Source organism: Perca fluviatilis, chromosome 3, assembly GCF_010015445.1.
Source record: "Perca fluviatilis chromosome 3, GENO_Pfluv_1.0, whole genome shotgun sequence".
Lineage (NCBI taxonomy): Eukaryota > Metazoa > Chordata > Actinopteri > Perciformes > Percidae > Perca > Perca fluviatilis.
Genome location: NC_053114.1, coordinates 5,334,761 through 5,352,237, shown reverse-complemented (window position 1 = coordinate 5,352,237; position 17,477 = coordinate 5,334,761). Strand labels below are relative to the sequence as shown.

The 17,477-nt window shown below is 44.7% G+C and overlaps 1 protein-coding gene across 2 annotated transcripts in view; it reads left to right on the top strand.

The window, feature by feature from the left end:
• The first annotated feature begins 8,029 nt into the window (after positions 1–8,029).
• Positions 8,030–17,477, top strand: part of znf536 (zinc finger protein 536) — a 285,675-nt gene continuing 276,227 nt past the window's right edge. For both annotated transcript variants that reach the window (XM_039794578.1, XM_039794577.1), the window contains exon 1: positions 8,030–8,487. The gene's annotated coding sequence lies outside the window, so the exon portion shown is untranslated. The remainder of the gene's footprint in view (positions 8,488–17,477) is intronic.

Below are 17,477 nucleotides of genomic sequence, written 5' to 3'. Positions count from 1 at the left end.
ATTTTCTCATACACTCCTGGGGTTTATCAGGTCCTATCAAAGATTGTCTAATAACCAGAAACCTGCAACAGTTAGTAAGCGAGAAACAACCTTGAAGCAAATCATGGATCCTTGACCTGCTTTGGGTCCAGTCGGGTCCTGTGGGCTTGAAGCCCTTGACTGTATAGCTTTCACAACAGACTGACTGAGCACCATTGCTCTCAGCATTAGAATACTGTGCTACTGTGCCAAGCCAGTGACATGGTCAAGGGTACAACAGCTGTATTTATTGTGCCGGTGGTAGTGCCAGTTGCGTTTGTCCAGCAGTGTTTACTCTCTACTAATGTGTCCTCTCCAGCTTCACTCATCTTCAGCTCAGTTTTCGCAATCGCAGCTGTACCTGTTTCTTATTTCCAAGGCTAGAGGATGGCCTGGAAAGATAGATAGTTGGCCGGGATTTTCTTTTGTGTTTAGTATTCATCTCATAGTTGTAACACAAGGCCCACTTGTCCTTGACTGCTTGTTACAAATAACCCACATAATTCCCACAGGCTCAGAGATAATTCACTGATAATTTAAGGCACTGGTACTGTGTAGCATTTTCCCCTAACACACACACAAAAATCAGCACATTCCTTTGTTGTTCTCTCATTGTTTCCCTGCTGCTCCTGAGCTGACACTAACCTAGTAAACCGTCTCTTTTGTTCGGGGTAACGGGAGACTGTTGCTGAAGTGTACACAGAGGTTAGTGTGACTGAGCCCCTTTTGTGGCGTGGCAGCACCTTGCACTTTATCTTGCCGTTTAGCTTCTCTTTTCACTGCGGCGCTGCGCTATCTGCTGATTTAAGGAAGTGCTGCTGAATCAGGTCAAGGAGGTGCTGGCAATTGTCAGCAAGGTAAAAAGGGCCTTAAGCGCCGACGCTCAGTGGCAAGCTTTTAAGAAATGATTAAATTTACTCTGACACTGAAACCGTTTTATACCAATAATCAGACCTGGTATGAATGTAGCAATGAATATTCTCTCTTAATGCAATTTCCCGGGACCTACACTATGGTGGAGTATTTTTGTACTGGGGCACTATAAAGAGATTAGTTTTAGTGGTAGTCTTCCCACCAGGGAGTCAATGTAATCCTACAGAGCATTAGAGAAAAGGAAACACGAGGGAAGAATGGACAAGAATGAAGTGGAGAGATGAGGATAGGAAAGGAAGGGAAAGAAAAAGGAAAGGAGCAGAGAGTATGGGGGAACACAGGGGGAGAGGAGTAATCACGTGTGTCCGGCGGAGGTCACCACTGGTCTGCAGGTTCTAATTATGTGCTAATAGCCACTGAGGAGGTCATTTAGAGCCATTAGCCAGTGCCTGTAGGTAGTTAACGGCCCACAGCATAACCCAGCCTCCTTAATGTTCCCTGCGAGGCCGTTAGCGCTCTGTCACCAGCCAGCTAGCTGCCTCGTTACTGCGATTAGAAACCAATTGATAGGTAATAGTAAAATATGATAGCACACTATCCAGATAATATGGACTCTGGTGGAAAGGTGAGAGGACAGGAGACAGCGAGCAGTAGTGCACGAGAGCACCTACCCAGAGTGTGTGTGTGTGTATGTGTGTGTGGGGGAACAGATGTCGCTCTGACGCACTAAGGGCAACAACTGACTGATAAACTTGTGAAAAAGTTGAGTCAAATCTGAGCTATGCTAAGATCCCCCCCCAAAAGATGAGAACGTTCCAATGTTCTCACTGTGGGTGAGTCGAACGTGTGGTGGAGTGTGTGTGTGTGTGTGTGTGTGTGTGTGTGTGTGTGTGTGTGGGGGGGGGGTTAGTGTTAGGGTTTTGATTGCTGTTAAGTGACAAATCATGTCTATAACTAAGGAGGTAATTCATCATCGATAAGTTTCCCATTTGGTATCGCACACTTTCGGCACTGATTGGTTTCACTCATCTCAGGAATACACATTTACACACATATACACGTACAGGTTCTCAATTACATATTTAGGGACACTTATTTCCTGCCTAATTATGTTAGTTTTTTTTCCGTATAACCAGTACTGTTTTTAATCAAAGTCTTGTGTTCAAAGTCCACATAGAGTCTGTGTGGGGAGGACATCGGGGTGGATAGATGGGTCACACAAACAACTGGACTTTCACCCAAGAGACCAACTGTCAATGGCGTCCTATAAACTTTGACCCCCCCCTCTAGAAAAAAGACCTACAGTCTATGGTCAAAACACGGTAAACCCCAGATGAAACGTTTGAGAGTAATTGTAAATGTCACAGAATTATACTCAGTAACAGTATAATACAGCATTTTTCAATAATTACATGCCACTTTGCAACACAGTAGGCTAATACAGTAGAGACCTAGTTTATTGAAATTATATTTCAATATCGATCCAGCTTATTACAATGTGCTGAGTGGCTCATGCTATTGCTTGGTGGCTTAACCGTACCGTAACGTTTAAGTTAAGTTAAAGTTATTTTTGAGTATGATTGTTGTTTTCGACCACGGTTAACAGCGCTACGCTAACCCACGATTAGCCCACGAATTTGCCACCTAATGTAAGCTGTGTGGGTAGTCGATTGATCGAACGCTAAGTTAGCCAGCTAGCGCACTCCAATCTGTCTGCCTTGCTCCCCGTCGCTAAGAGACTTTTGTTGGGATGAGAGCAGACCACAGCCCCGTGGACAGTTAGCCTCCACCCAGTCCCTACGGGAACCCCCAACCCAGCCAGCGCCGGTTGCTCACGATGCTAACGATGCTAACGACATTAACAGAAAGTTTAGTGATCCATCAACAACACGTTGAAACAATATGTTTCCCTCAAAATGTAATTTAAGAATGCAGTTCAGTTGTTTGTTCCATATATCTATGCGTATACATATATATATTTGTATACACACACACACACACACACACACACACACACACACACACACATGCATGAAATGAACAGCAGTTCCTTTTCTCTTAGTCGTGGTTGAAAAAGAAATCACAAGGATATTCTAGACCTAATATGCAGATCATTGTTCTTAATCAATTAGAGTCAGATGTTTTCATTTAGAACTATTTAATTTCTGCTCCGGGCAGACGTTGATTCATATGATTTAAATTAAAACGACACCGCTTATAAGTCAAAAGGCAGTATACTTCCTGCTCCTCAACATCCATCAAGCCCAGACAAGTTTGATCTTGAGTATACGCTCATGTCCCGGCAAATAAAAAATAAAAAATACAGTGCTTCCTGAAGAATCACACATTTCTCGGTGATGAAATCTCCAGACTGGGCTGTAAATATTTGCCGGTGCTGTGTTTGTGTGAGCGTTTCATTAACGATCGGAGCTGACAAACACGCACACTCATTGACCCCAGTCATCAAGGGAGAGCCTGAGACAGTAGTGTGTATTTAGTGTGTGTTCGTTGGAAACGTAAATGCCTCACATGAGGGATTGATGTCACCAGTGGAAGAGGCGACTGCCGTGGAAATGAATCTGGTGTGGTGAACGTTTTCCGTAGCCAGCGCTCCTGGCTCTTATTTAAGGCCCTGTCAGAACTTGAAAGTGTAATTGATACAAATTCTAAAGTTTAATTTTTAAAGTTTACAGTCACAGAGGGTTCAGAGCTCCGGATTGTTTAAAATTGCGCTCACTCCCTTTTCATTAAAGCAGGATCGTCTGAAAACATTTGTTCATCAAAGGGTTGCTACAAATTAGACTTTGAGAAACTCAATTTGAAGCAAAGAAAAGCATTTCTTTTCCTCTGGGGAAAGCCAGAGTCTCCGCTGTGTTTGCATTTAAATATAAACTGGGCATAAAGATACATGCAGTCATACAGACACAAACACACACAGGCACACACACACACACACACACACACACACACACTACACACATATGCACATACTCACCCCCTAACTACATCCATTGGTAGTTCCCTCTAAACTGGCACAAGACAACAGCACGAAAAGACCCGGGCTATCATGTTGCACCCATGCTCTTAGATTGTTTCGTCTACTCGCTAAAAGTTGAAATTAGCAATAGGGCCTCTGGAGACATTGGAGGAACAGGCGGGCATGTTGTAAAATCTGGGTCTGGTCAGGGGGAAAAGAGAGACCGAAAGTCAGATGGAGATGGCCAGGGCAGTGGAATAACATCTTAATCTATCTGAGGAGTGAACAGTGGCTGGTCTGTTTTTGGAGCACGCTGTCTTGGATGACTCCCAAGCAGAGGGGCAGGGAGCAGAGCCATCTTCAGCTGCTAGTCACTAACATGGCAGTAATAAGGCAGTGATGACCCTCCCAGGACTGGTGGCCAACACTCCCTCTGCCTCCCATCCTTTCGGCACAAACACACACACATAAACACAGGCCGCGCACTTGAACAGATATACACTGCTGCACCAAATCTCTTTCTCTATCGCTCTCTCCCTCTCTCTCTTTGATATATTGACTCCCCTACCTGCTTACCAGCTCCAATTCATTTGGAATGGAACTTAATAGCGCGCTGAGAAGCACAGCAAGAGGTTAAAATGTGATGTACTACTGCATTTATATGCTACACTGCATGGACCCAAATTTGAAAAACATTGCAATGTGTGACATTAATTTACCGACTGAAGTATAATCAATGGGAGCAATGCAAAGGCGTGGGACTATTAATTTATGAGCCCTCATGCAAATGGAGAAGTAAAACAGAACTCAAGGCTAACAGAAATGAATGGAATGCTGGTGCACCTGTTGCAAATGCAAACACTGTAAAACCTTTTCCCGCGTGTCTTTACAGTACAATGTCCATCCATCACTCACTCACTCACTCACTCACTCACTCACTCACTCACTCACTCACTCACTCACTCAGAGTACTCTATACAATACAAAATTCATTCATGCTTTCTCGCATTCAGGTTTCATGTAGCAGTCTCAAGGAATTTAGGATTTCGACTTTTCTGAACACGGTGAATGGCACACGAAGCTGCACACGTGCCTGTAAACCCAAATGAATCGCATTCAGTTGAAAAAATGATTTGGAAAATTATTTATACCCCAGTAGTTAACACACAGGTGCGTTCCGTCCTTTGCCAGTGATCTTTAGAAGGCAACAGGAACCACCAATATTATAAAAAATCCATTATAATTTCATAAAATGCATTTGTATTTGCTTTTTTTATGGCCTTAAAAGCCTATATCCTTGTAAAGCTTAAATTAGTTTTATACTCTGCATACAATGAATTTAAGCCACAGAGATCCATGTCAGCCTGCACAATGCAGCTGGCAAACACTTTTGCGTGGCCACTTACACATATATGGTGGTGTGCATGTGCGAGTGCAACCCTCGCTGCTATGTATTGTTAGAAATTTGCATGCTTAAGTCCATATGGCAACTTCCTTTTGACCTGCTTTCCCATCCCCGATGCATTGTCAGGGCTGTCAGCCGATAAAGAATCACTTGACTTGCTATAACAAGTTCAAAAGGAGCTGATGACGCGCTGTTGATCCATGGAGAATCGGCAAAAGGAACACCCCTACTGCTTGCTGCTATCACTCCCATAGAGATAGCCATATTATTGATGGGGAATGGTTATGCTAATTTCTTTAGGGGAGGAAAACCTTTCTATTTTTTTTTTTTTTTTGGAAAATGCTCAAAAAAAAAAGGATGAGAGAAAAAAAAAGAATGTCATACTTATCAAACTGAATTCCATATAACCATTTAAAGGAGCAGCATGAGAATCTGATTTTCATAGTGCATAATTAATGTGGAGTATCTTTTAAAGAGAAGGACGTGTTTTGTCTGGGAAGTGGAAGAAAGCAGATATTTAGGCTATCTATTAATGCAGGACACACACGCGCACACACACACACACACACACACACACACACACACTCTCACTCTCTCTCACACACGCACACACACTGACTCATGTGAAAATGTCTTTAAAAAGGCAAAATGACTGTGAATAGAAGTACCAATGGACTCAAAAAGAAAGAAGGGAAGGATAATATTAGGCCAGTGTATATCTTAATATGCCTAAAAATAAGTGTCTTTACATTTGCAAAAAAGGTAAAAAAAATAAAAAAATTGATCATTTTCAGTTTCAGCAGTTTTTGATGAAAAAGTTTCATGAAGCGACTGCATTACATTCTTAAATGTGATTAGACTAAATTAAATATATTAAATAATATTAATAATAATAATAATAATAATAATTAATATATCATATTATTAATTATAATATGCTGTATGAGGTGCAGATTATGTTCACCCACAGATGGAGTGTCATGTGCTCTCTGTCTGAATGACCATTCACGTGTGTGTGTGTGTGTGTCTGCGTGCGTGTGTCTGTCTCTGTGTGTGTGTGTGTGTGTCTCTCTCTCTCTCTCTCGCTCTCTCTCTCTCTGACACATACAGCATGCGACAACAAGCGGCGTGGAGAGGGGAGACAGGGCGATGTGTGTGTGTGTGTGTGTGTGTGTGTGGGGAGGGGTTGGGGGTCGTTACGCACAGGGTCTGTTATGAATATGACCCCGCGATATTCCATTGTGGTCCCATGTCCGGTTCTGCGGACATGTGATAGCATCTCGGCCAGTGGCATTAATGTGTCTCTCGGTTCGACATTTTGAATAATCGGGGCTGTCTGCCGTCATCCTGCCACTAGCTGTCAGCAGCACCGTCTGTCCGTCTTATCGCACTCCTCTACTCATGCGCTTACATTCGAGAAAACAAGCTGTCCTTGCAACAGAGCACTTGATACTTTTTTTTATTATTACCAAACCGTTCCCATAATTACCCCATAATCATTATATAATCCCATAACAAAGCCTCCATTGAAGTCCTGTCTTTTGTCAACGCTGGGACACTGAATCTATAATTGCATTATTCGGTCTCTTCCACCCCCCTATAGCAGCATAATATATCAAAACCATTCCGCAAAGAAGCTTTTAGTTGCGAGAAACAGTTCGGCCTATACGGGACGTCTTCTTGTCGTTTGTGTGTGTGCGTGTGTTTTCTTTTACGCGTTGTGCAAAAGTTGTGCCAACTTCAAGTTTAAGGGTCCTGTTGGAAATATACCCCCCCAAAAAACCAAAAAAGTATTTGCTTCTTTTGCAAACAGAGCGGGGCTCTTTTAAAAAAAAAATTCTTCAGAGAGGTGTGGAGAAATGCACCCGTTCGCAAATTGGACTCGTCGCATTATTGACATATCATATTTTCAAATCATTCCGTTCATTCTCTATTGCGCTCGCAGGCAGTAAGAATAAATCGTCAATACATTGAGAGAGGGGGAGAGAGAGAGAGAGAGAGAGGAAAAAAAAAAGAGGCAAAAGCGAGTTCCCCGAGGAGCGGTTTTGCGTTTGTATGCATGAGGATTGGCAACACAACGGGGCTTATTTACATTAAATACGCCACAAGGTTACAGTGCAGACAGATGAGCGTCATTTTTATCACTCATTACTTCTCTTAAGCGGTGACTGACGCTCAGGACGCACGGGAGGCAACACTCATTTATCCTGGAGTTCTTTTAAGGCGAGCAGAAGAGGAGAAAGACTCGACACAGTTCACTTTAAAGAAAAAAAAAAAAGGTAAGGAATTCTACTTTTTGGAGTGATTTTGTGACCCGGGTGTTTCTACGCGGAGTGGGTTTGTTATCCAAGGCGATTTTTGAACGCGTGCACTGGTGCCGAGAAGCGGCGAGGCTGGCTGCGTGTGAACGGTCATGCACAAGAGGGGGGTGGTGGTGGTGGTGTTGGTGGGGGGGGCAGATTTTCAAATAATAATAATTAAAAAAAAGAGTGTTTGTGGCCACTTCAAGGTCAGAAACAAACTAAGGTGCCGGGGGAATGTGCTTTTTTTTTTCTCTCGCCGCGGTGCCACAGGACATGGAATGATGAGGGGATTATTTCGGTAAAACGAGGTTTCTGTGCATCAGCTGCTTTTACCCCTTCCTCGTCAACGGCGAATACCGCAAGACCCGGGCTGTATCCAGCCCAGTCTGTCGGCTCTGCTTCGCTTTCTACAACGGAGTGCCCCCCGTTTTTTTTAACGGTACAATGCATTTCACCTACCAGACAGGGGGAGTCCAAGCTGAAAGATGAAGGGAATATATGCTGATGCCCGGCGAAAAGCATCAATGCAAAACGTTTACCTTTAGCAGACCGCGGCGCAGAGAGAGAGAGAGAGAGAGGAGCAGGAAAAAAAAAAAACAGAAGAGAGACGAAGTAATAAAGCCGTTTTTTATTTTTATTTTTTTTACATTTCAAAGTCAGGATGCGCGGCAGGGAGTAGGGACAGGATCGAGGAGCGGACAGGCTTTAACAGGTCCGAACTGAAGCGCACTTTTCATCAACACCACCCCCCCACCCCTACCACCACCACCACCCCCCCTCCCCTCAGTCATCCGACAAGAATATGATTCGGTCAAATCATATGGACATGGCTCATTATTCAATGAACACTATCTCTCCCGACGCATCGTTTACGCGCAGGAGTTAGCCGGCGCTTCGGCAAATTTAAAAAGGTAAGGAGAAGAAGTGTGGAGCTTCTACTACACCGCTTGGCTTTTACTGAGGGGGGGCTTTGGAGTGTGTTACTCGCTGGGAAGTCAGTTTTTTCGAGGAGGGAAGGATTGGGCTTGTTTGTGGGGGTGCATCGCAACGGGGGGACCCCCCCCACACACACACACAACCCCCCCCCCACCCCACCTGATGTCTCCCCAATCATGATTAGAAAATAACAGAGCAATTATCCGGAGCAAGGGACGAGCGTAAAAAAAGAAAGAAAGAAATAACACAAAGCGAAAGAAAAACTGCGACAAATTAAGCAGCTGGGACCGAGACACGGGCTGCGATGCTCGGCACCTTCAAACTCAATTTTTTTGTGTAGTTTTCTGAGCATGGAATACATTCTAATAAGTTCCGTTCACCCGTTGCGTCGTGGTGTCTTAACTCTGTAACGCTGCGTGTGCGTAAAAGGCGTTCGAGCGCACGGCTTGGATTCGCAATACACTGCGAACACAGATCCGCGACACAGTAATGGGACTTTGAGAAAAGTCCAGCCGTGTTCCCCCCGTGTTAAATGTGTACATGGTTGGGGGGACTTTCTACCGACGCCCGCACTTGTGCTGACAGAGCGCCGGGGAGGGCGAATCAAAGTTTCCCTGGCGCGTTTTTCCACCATGTGTCAAAAAAAACTTGTGAGATGGAAGAAGAGCCGGTGAGACCTGCCATTTTGTGCAGTGATCGACCTCTCTTATGAATAAGCAGCCCCGGCATTCTGCTTAGAGGAAGACGTTGCGATGGTATTCAGACTCAGGCGAGGCGAGGGGGGGGGGGGGGGGGGTAAACACATACGGTATTAGCAGCGGTGGAATTGACATTTTTAGGAACCGGTGTCACTCTTGATGCGGGGGAGTGTGTGTGTGTGTGTGTGTGTGTGTGTGTGTGTGGGGGGGTTATTTGGAGAAAGTTAGAGCGAGTCAAAAGGCTACAGGAGGCTGATGGATATCCGTGTCTGCATGTGGAAATTTAAAATGACGGAGCCCTTAAACCAATAATATATATAGATATATATATCTATATATATATAGATATATATATAGATATATATATCTATATATATATTTGGAAGAGGTTGTGGTGTAGACTATGTGACATGTCATTGACCTCATGCTTTCAGGAGTTCATCTCCTTTTTTTTTTTATTTACCAGAGGTGGTTTATTTTTAGGATATCCTAAAGATCCAGCAGGTTGAGCGCGATTCATGTGCACGAAAAAAAGAAGAAATCAAATCAAATCTCTAACCGGTTGCCGAATTCCCACATCGAGGCTCACATGTCCGAATTTGTGCTTGAATGATGTATTGAATTATTAGTAATATGTGGCACCAGGGATGAGCCTTGTAATCCCATTTAAAGCCTCTGTTCTGTGTCGCCCTGCGTCTTGGGTGGGGAGGACCCCTTCTTTTTTTTTTTTTTCCTTTTCTTGGAAGTGAAGTTGACCCCTGAGTGATCTGACCTGGGTTATCCTCCAGCCACTTCCAACAGCTCCCAGAGGTTTGCACAATGGCCGAGAAGACACATGTCATCCTTCCCTAAAAATACTCAACAATGTCTATTGCGTTGTTTTCACCACTGTTTCCCTAACCTTCTCTAAAGTTGTCTCGAGCCAAAAGAAAAGAAAAGGAAAAAAAAAAAAAAAATCTTGCCTCTTCCTCATATTCATTGTGCAAAGGAAAGAGGGTAAATAGATGTAGTGTGCGAGTTGAGATGCTGTCATTGTTTAATGGTATGCACCGGGCGGATATTATGTCTGAAATAGTGTCTGGGCGTAAACCCTTTTTTCTCAGCTCCTTTTCATTCCCTTATTGGAGATGCAATAGCAAATGGATGACTGTCCCCCCCCACCACACCCCCCCAACCACGCTTCTCTCTGACAGTTCAGGCTGCCTTCAGCGACCTGTCTGCCCTGCGCTGGACCCTCTTTTCCTTTCTACAAGTTCAAATGTTGTCGTTCTTTTCCGTGTGTGGGGGGGGGATATATATTTGGGAAGAGACGCTGTGTTTGAGAAAAGGCCTCGCTTTGCAGAATGGCCTGTTTGAGGAATTCATCTGGTGAATGTGGTGTTCAAGGCCTCGGTGGTTTGTGTTAGCAATTTATTTTTCATATTATCCGTCAGGCCTGCTTGAGATTTTTTGCATTCATCCGGCAGTCAGGTTCCATTTTAATATTGCATCCTACTCACTGATGAATTATCCAATTCATTGTCAGTATTGTTGTCATTAAAATAATGGGGCTTCTAAAATATGCAAGCATTCTTTATATTCACTTGGTGGCAAGTTTAGATAGATACATGTGCAATGTTTATGGATGGGATGTTTTTAGATTTTTTATTTTGCAGTCAGTGTGAGAGCAGAAAGCCGCACACGTGTAACTGTACAGCCCACGGATTTTGACATTTTTCTTGAGCTGCAACTTTCTGATCGACAGAGCCCAAAATGTGTTCCAGGGAGGCGGCCCGTAGCGAGCGCCGTTATTGGCTGATCTTGCATTAGTTGCTTTCCCACCTGTGCCTGGGGGCCGCGTCAGTGTTGCTAAGGGGGCCGCGGGGCCGTGACTGACTGCGGCGATACACATCTCTCAGCTGAAAAGCAGGCTGGTGGGGTGGGGGGGAGCGATGAGAGAGACAAGAGGGTGGGGGGGAGAGACAGAGAGATAGAGAGAGAGCATGGCATGCAAAGGATGGCATCAAATCAGTCCTCTTTTCAGTAGGCTGTCAGTCAGTCAGTCAGTCAGTCAGTCAGTCAGCCACTCAGTTCACCGTGGAGGAGACCCACTCGACTGAAGCCGCTGCGTTGTCAGTCCGACACCCGGTGAATTATTTTGCATGTTGACACGTACACAATCGGAATTTTTGTTTAGTTTTTTTTCCAAAAAGGAAAAAAACGTTTTAATAAAAAAAAAAAAAAAAAAAAATCCCACACTCATATAACAAACACGCATTAAAGAAGGCAGCACATGAGCAGACATCCCATCGCAAAAACACACAAACCCGCAGTGAAGTGGTCGCATAAAATTACATAATCTAGCAGTACAGAAAATGTGTGTGTATAATCAATGGGACAACACATAAATCCAGTTCTCCTGTTGCAGTCAGTGATGTGTGCATCTCCGCACACATGCGCACGCACACACACAGTGTAGTCCACAGTCAGTCACACAGGCAGCCTCACTGTGGCTAGTTGATCCCCCTTCTCATGTAATTAAAGGGGAGAGGGCTCCAGCTGTACAGGCTGCGAGGCCAGGGCTCCCAGTCCGCTGGGATCAGGGCGCTGGTGGGCAGGCCAGATCAGGCCAGCTCTGCTCATCAGACAGCCATTAATTGATATGTGCAGTCATTGTGGAAAGCACCCTCCTCTCTCTGTCTCTCTCTGTGTCTCTCTCTCTGTCTCTCTCTGTCTCCGTATACCTACTGGGTGAAGGCTTTGGATAGACTTGCAAAGATTAATCCATTAATCGATTAGTTTTCAACTATTGAATCAATGGCCAGATATTCTGATACTCGTGATTCTCATTTTTGTTGAAAAAAAACAAACAAACGTTCTCTGACTCCAGCTTCTTAACGGTGAATATTGTTCTAGTTTTCTTCCCTCCCCTGTGACACTAGACTGAACATCTTTGAGTTGTGGACAAAACGAGACATTTGAGGACGTAATCTTGGGATTGATTTTGAAAAAAAAAAAACAGTTTTTACCATTCTCTGGCATTTTATAGACCAGGCAACTAATGGATTAATGGAGAAAATAAGAACAGATTAATCCACAATGAAAAGAATCGTTGGATGCGGCCCTACTTATCTGTGGATTCTGGTGTTGCTTCTTCTGGTTCCGAGCTGCTCTCTCTTCACACAGGCAACAGTGCAAGGCATGCTGCGTACATGTATTCCAGTATGCCTGTATGTACTGTATGTGAGAGAGAGAGAGAGAGTGTGAGTGTGTGTGTGTGTGTGTGTGTGTGTGTGTCCCGCAGGGGGCAAGGATGGTGTTAAAGGTCCTGTAACACACTGGCGTTAGTCTCGGTTGAGCCTTGTAGCTCCATGACCCTGATCTCCAGAGTTCAAGCCAGACAGGCGAAGATGTCGGCGATCTGGGCTTGCAGTTGCCGCGTGAGGCTAATGTGACAAGCACTCTCTTGCACACACGCACACACACACACACACACACACACACACACAAGCAAGCATTGACTCGAATGTGGGATGTGAAGTCAAGAAGAGATTGTCCTGACCACAACACACCGCACACTCCATTTCACACGTTTAGACAGAAAAACCTAAAACGTGGAGATTTCCCATCACATTTGTTTGAATTTCTGTCGTCGAAAATGTTTCAAATCCGATTTTTTGCTTCTCTTTTTTTTTTTCCTGGCACCACCAGCCCACAGGGGTGTGATGCCCAACTTTTATTTCTGAGGAACAGCAATTAGGATTTATTCCGCTATTAAATCGCAGCAGGGGGAAGTTTTCCAAAGTTAGTGCCGCTGACCTTTTTCTCATTATTTGGCCTTCTTTTTTTAGGATCTCATTTGTTGAAATGAATATGTAAAACCGATGAGTGTAATTTCTTCGTCCGTCATATTGAGTGTTGTTGTCCTGTCATGTTCCAGTTACTTCTTATTCAACCGCAGATTCTACATAGTGCTTTTTGTTAGAAATTAGGACCAAAGTAAAACTGATTGCAGAAAGGCTGCCTCTGTTATTGGACGATATGTAAAAAGCAAATATGAGAGAGACCATTATCGAGGAATGAATATGCTATCAATTAGAATCTAGCTGTGTGAATGATCAGCTTTATTGAATCATTGTTTGTATGTCCGTGTCTCATCCTGTACTTCTGAGTGGGAGTGTATGATATTTTTCCCCCCGTCCCGGTATGTTCTTCGCCCTGAGAGCTTGATAAGGACCTTGGGGGGAGAGGGGGGGGCGGGGAGAGATGGAGGAGCAGTGGGGTGGATGACTTGGGTTGGCACGGCGAGGGGGGGGAGGGGGCGGGTTAATCACGGACGTCAGTTTGATCTAAGAATAAAGAGTGTGGGGCAGATGAGGCGCTGACAGACAGACCTCGACTCAGTTCTCTCTCATGCCGGGGTGCCATCACAAGGAGCGTCTGCCTGTCTGGGCAGCCGGGGGAGTCGGGGGGGTGGGTGTGTGTGTGTGTGTGTGTGTGTGTGTGTGTGTATGTGTGTGTGTGTGTGTGTGTGTGTGTGTGTGTATCTGGACAGTAGGAGAGGTCGAAGTGGTCTCACATAGGGCCGCAACCAACGATTCCTTTCATATGCGGATTGACCTGTCGATTGTTTTCCTGACTAACGGACTAGTTGTTTGGTTCTAAAACGTGTCCGAGAAATGGTTAAAAATGTTTACTGTCACGGGGGGGGGATGAAGACACTAGAACATGTTCGCATTCGAGATGCTGGAACCACAGAAGTTTTGACCTTTTTGTTCATAAAAAAATGCGATTCAACGGGATCCTAATAGTTGGCAATTCATTTAATAGTTGGCGACTAATCAATGAATCGATTAATCTTTAGTCTCAGGGGGAGAGGTTGGCAAGCGAGCGTGCGCAAGGAGGGTCTATTCAATTTCAAAAAAAAAAAAATATATATCTTTTCCTCCGTCACAATCTCCCTCTGTTTTCAGAGGCAGACCTGGTTAAATAAGCCTGGGAATGTGTATGCAGGCAGGTCGGTGTGTGTAGGAGTTTGCATTTGCAGCTGTGTGTGTGTGTGTATGTGTGTGTGTGTGTGAGAGAGAGTGTGTGTGTGAGTGTATTTTCAGGGCTGGTCTCACTTCTCAGCCTTGAGAAAGTCCAGTGTCCAGGCGATGCTGCGGCCTTGCCCTCTCTCTCTCTCTCTCTCTCTCTCTCTCTCTCTCTCTCTCTCTCTCTGTGTATTCAGTTGGCGCTCACGCATAACACCAACAAGGAATGTGTCCCAAAAACACGTAAAACACCTTTCTCCTCCCAACCTGTGATGTTGCTCCTTTGTTTGCCCCTGGCTTCCGCGAGCCCCTTGGCATTAAGGGCATTATTGACTTTGGCTTAAGTTTGATAATTTTGTCCTCCAAGTTCGTTAGCATTTGGGATTTAACGGATGCGTCATGCAATGTCAGGACCGTTTTTCTCCCCCCCCCTTTGATGTGTCGAACGGCGCTCTGTTTTCAGCTGTGTCATTTCCGTAGACAACAGCTTAACACAAACAGGCAAGCACACATCAATCAGAGGTCCTGAAGCAGTGAATTGTTACTGCTTAGCATTCAGCCGCGCTCAGCTAAGACAGTGGTAAATACCCCCAGTGTTGATGAGATGAGATGGAAGGTTATATATGTATGTGTGTGTGTGTGTGTGTGTGTGTGTGTGAGGCGCGGGTTATGTCTATTACCCACTTCACATACCATCACCGGCCGCATCGCACACGTCATGTCTGCTCTTTAGCCGCTCTAGCTCTCGGATGTGACCTGTGTAAACTTCTCAGACCTCTGCTAATGAGCAGCACAAGATGGAGGGAGAGGAAGAGAGAGAGAGGGAGAGAGAGAAGGGAGGGGGTGAGGATGCTGAGAGAGAGAGAAAGAGAGAGAACTCCTGCACCTTTAATTATGATCAAGAGGTTTTCACCAAAGGACGGAGGCGTTGCAGTTCTGTTACGCTCGTAAATCTGGCCCCGGATGCCGTATATTGTGTCGAACGATTACTGTACGCCATTATAGTGCATATTCAACTGCCTCTCCAGCACCTGATTTGCATAATTGGATCTTTAATGAAACTTGCCTCGTGGAACAAAAAAAAATAAATAATAAGAAAAATACAAAAAGAGAGATGAAAAAAGTGGTTTGGCGTGAGGGTGTTGGGGTGTGTGGGGAGAAAATAACACAATGTAGAGAAATATATGTTGGACTCATTTCTTAAGAGAGTTTTGAAGAGGTGTGAAAGGGCGAAGTGGGGGAGGGGGGAGGGGTGCTGTTGAAGGTATCAGGAAGAGAGATAACAAAATAAGTTTTGGGGGTAAGTGACCTGCTCAGAAATCCCCCTCATAATGACATCTGCCTTTTTTCTTTAAGTATCAACAAATCCAAACACTTCCATTAAATAAATAACCGTAAAGATGAGGAATAACTTTACAGAGAGATAACCTTTCTGCCCTTTCCAACTGAAATCTCAAGTCGAAGACCTTTACACCTCCAGCGTTCAGTACGACTCATTTTGGATTTTTTTTTTCCTTCGTTTTCCTAAATAAAAAAATATAAAAATACTTAACTTGACAATGGGCAGTCAGAAAACATTCCTATGAGCCTACAGAGTGTCACATCCACAGAACGGTATAGATTGGGAGAGAAAAGAGGATTACACTTATACTTGGAGGTATCTACATAAGAGTGACATGACACGGTCATGAACATGTCATAAACATAAACAAGTCATAAACCTTTATGATGTAACGCTTCTTTTAGTAAGTGTCATTAAGTTTTTGTCATGATAAGGTATGGTTAGGGTTAGGGTTGGGTTAAAACAGGGTTGGGGTTAGGGTTAGGGTTGGAGTTGGGGTTAGGGTTCATGTGTTCATGACTGTGTCATGACAGAGTCATGTGTTCATGACAGCGTCATGTCACTCTTATGAAGATACCTTCAAGTAAAGTGTTACCGAAAAGAGATACAGATATAGAAAAGAGAGAATATACATTAGGTAGAGTGATGATAGGACCGAGCGGGGGAAAAAAAAAAAGGTAGGTCAAGGTATCAGGAAGAGAGAGAGAGATAACAAAAAAGAGTTTTTTTTGGGGAGTGACCTGCTCTGGCCCGGGCGCTCGCACATCAGCGGCAGTGCTACAAATAGGATGAGAAGTGACTGTGAAAGCTTGTACATTCCCCGCCAGGTCTCGCGGGTTAAGACTACAATAGCGGGATATTCTCTAGCCCGGGGGGGGGGGGTTTCGCTCCTCTTCTGCCGACACTCATTGCACCTACTTGTTACTCAGGGAAGATGGCTCTTTTGTAGAGCAGCCGATTCTGCGCTTGCCTGCTGGAATTCCTCAGTCGCAAATATTTTGACAATGCCTAATCAGGAGCTGTCTTTTTTTTTTTTTTTTAAGTTAGGGGGGGTGTGGGTTGCTCGGAGCTTACTTGCAGCGACTGAGTGATGCTTTTTTTCTTACATGTGCATGTGGGCTGCAACTAACGGATTTTCACCATCGATTCATCGGCCGATTATTTTCTCGATGTGAAATGTCAGATTAATGGCGAAAGATGTCCATCCAAGGTGATGCCTTCAAAGGTCTTTGTTTTTGTCACTTCCAAACCCAGAGATGTTCAGTTTAACTTGACATCAAAGAGCAAAAGAGCAAGAAAACTTCATATTTGAGAGGCTGAAGAAAGCCTTTTCTGCCATTTATTGCGCTCTTTACGATTGACCGCTCATACAAAATAGCGATCAACTAATCGCTGCCGCTTAACGTGAATTCGGAACTCCTTGCATATCTAGTAACAACGTGTCCGTATATCACAAATGTGCATTTGCACGCGTGCGTTAGTCTACAAGTTTCCGTTCCGTGGCCCGGGTCGGCTCAGTGGATATTTAGAGGTTCATGCCTCGGCGCAGAGGTCCAGGGTTCGACTCCGACCTGTGACGATTCCCTGCATGTCTCCTCCCCCCCCTCCCCGTCTCTCTCTCTCTCCCCCCTTTCTCACCTGTCCTGTCCGTCCAACCCAGTCTCAAGGCAGTTTGTGAAAAGGTCACCTTATGTAATCTATTGATATCACGGGGACGTTTTTGTCGTTTATTTTCGTCGTGGCCAGCACGAAAATGTAAACTAATGTATTTAAATGGGAAGCACATGTCGTGGTCACGGCACGACTACGGCAGCGAGTAGTGTGAAAAGCCGAAAATCCGCGTAAGGAGGTTGGTTGGGGTGGCGGCTGGGTCAAAGAATTCAGGACTTTCACCCCGGAGGCCGGGGATCGCG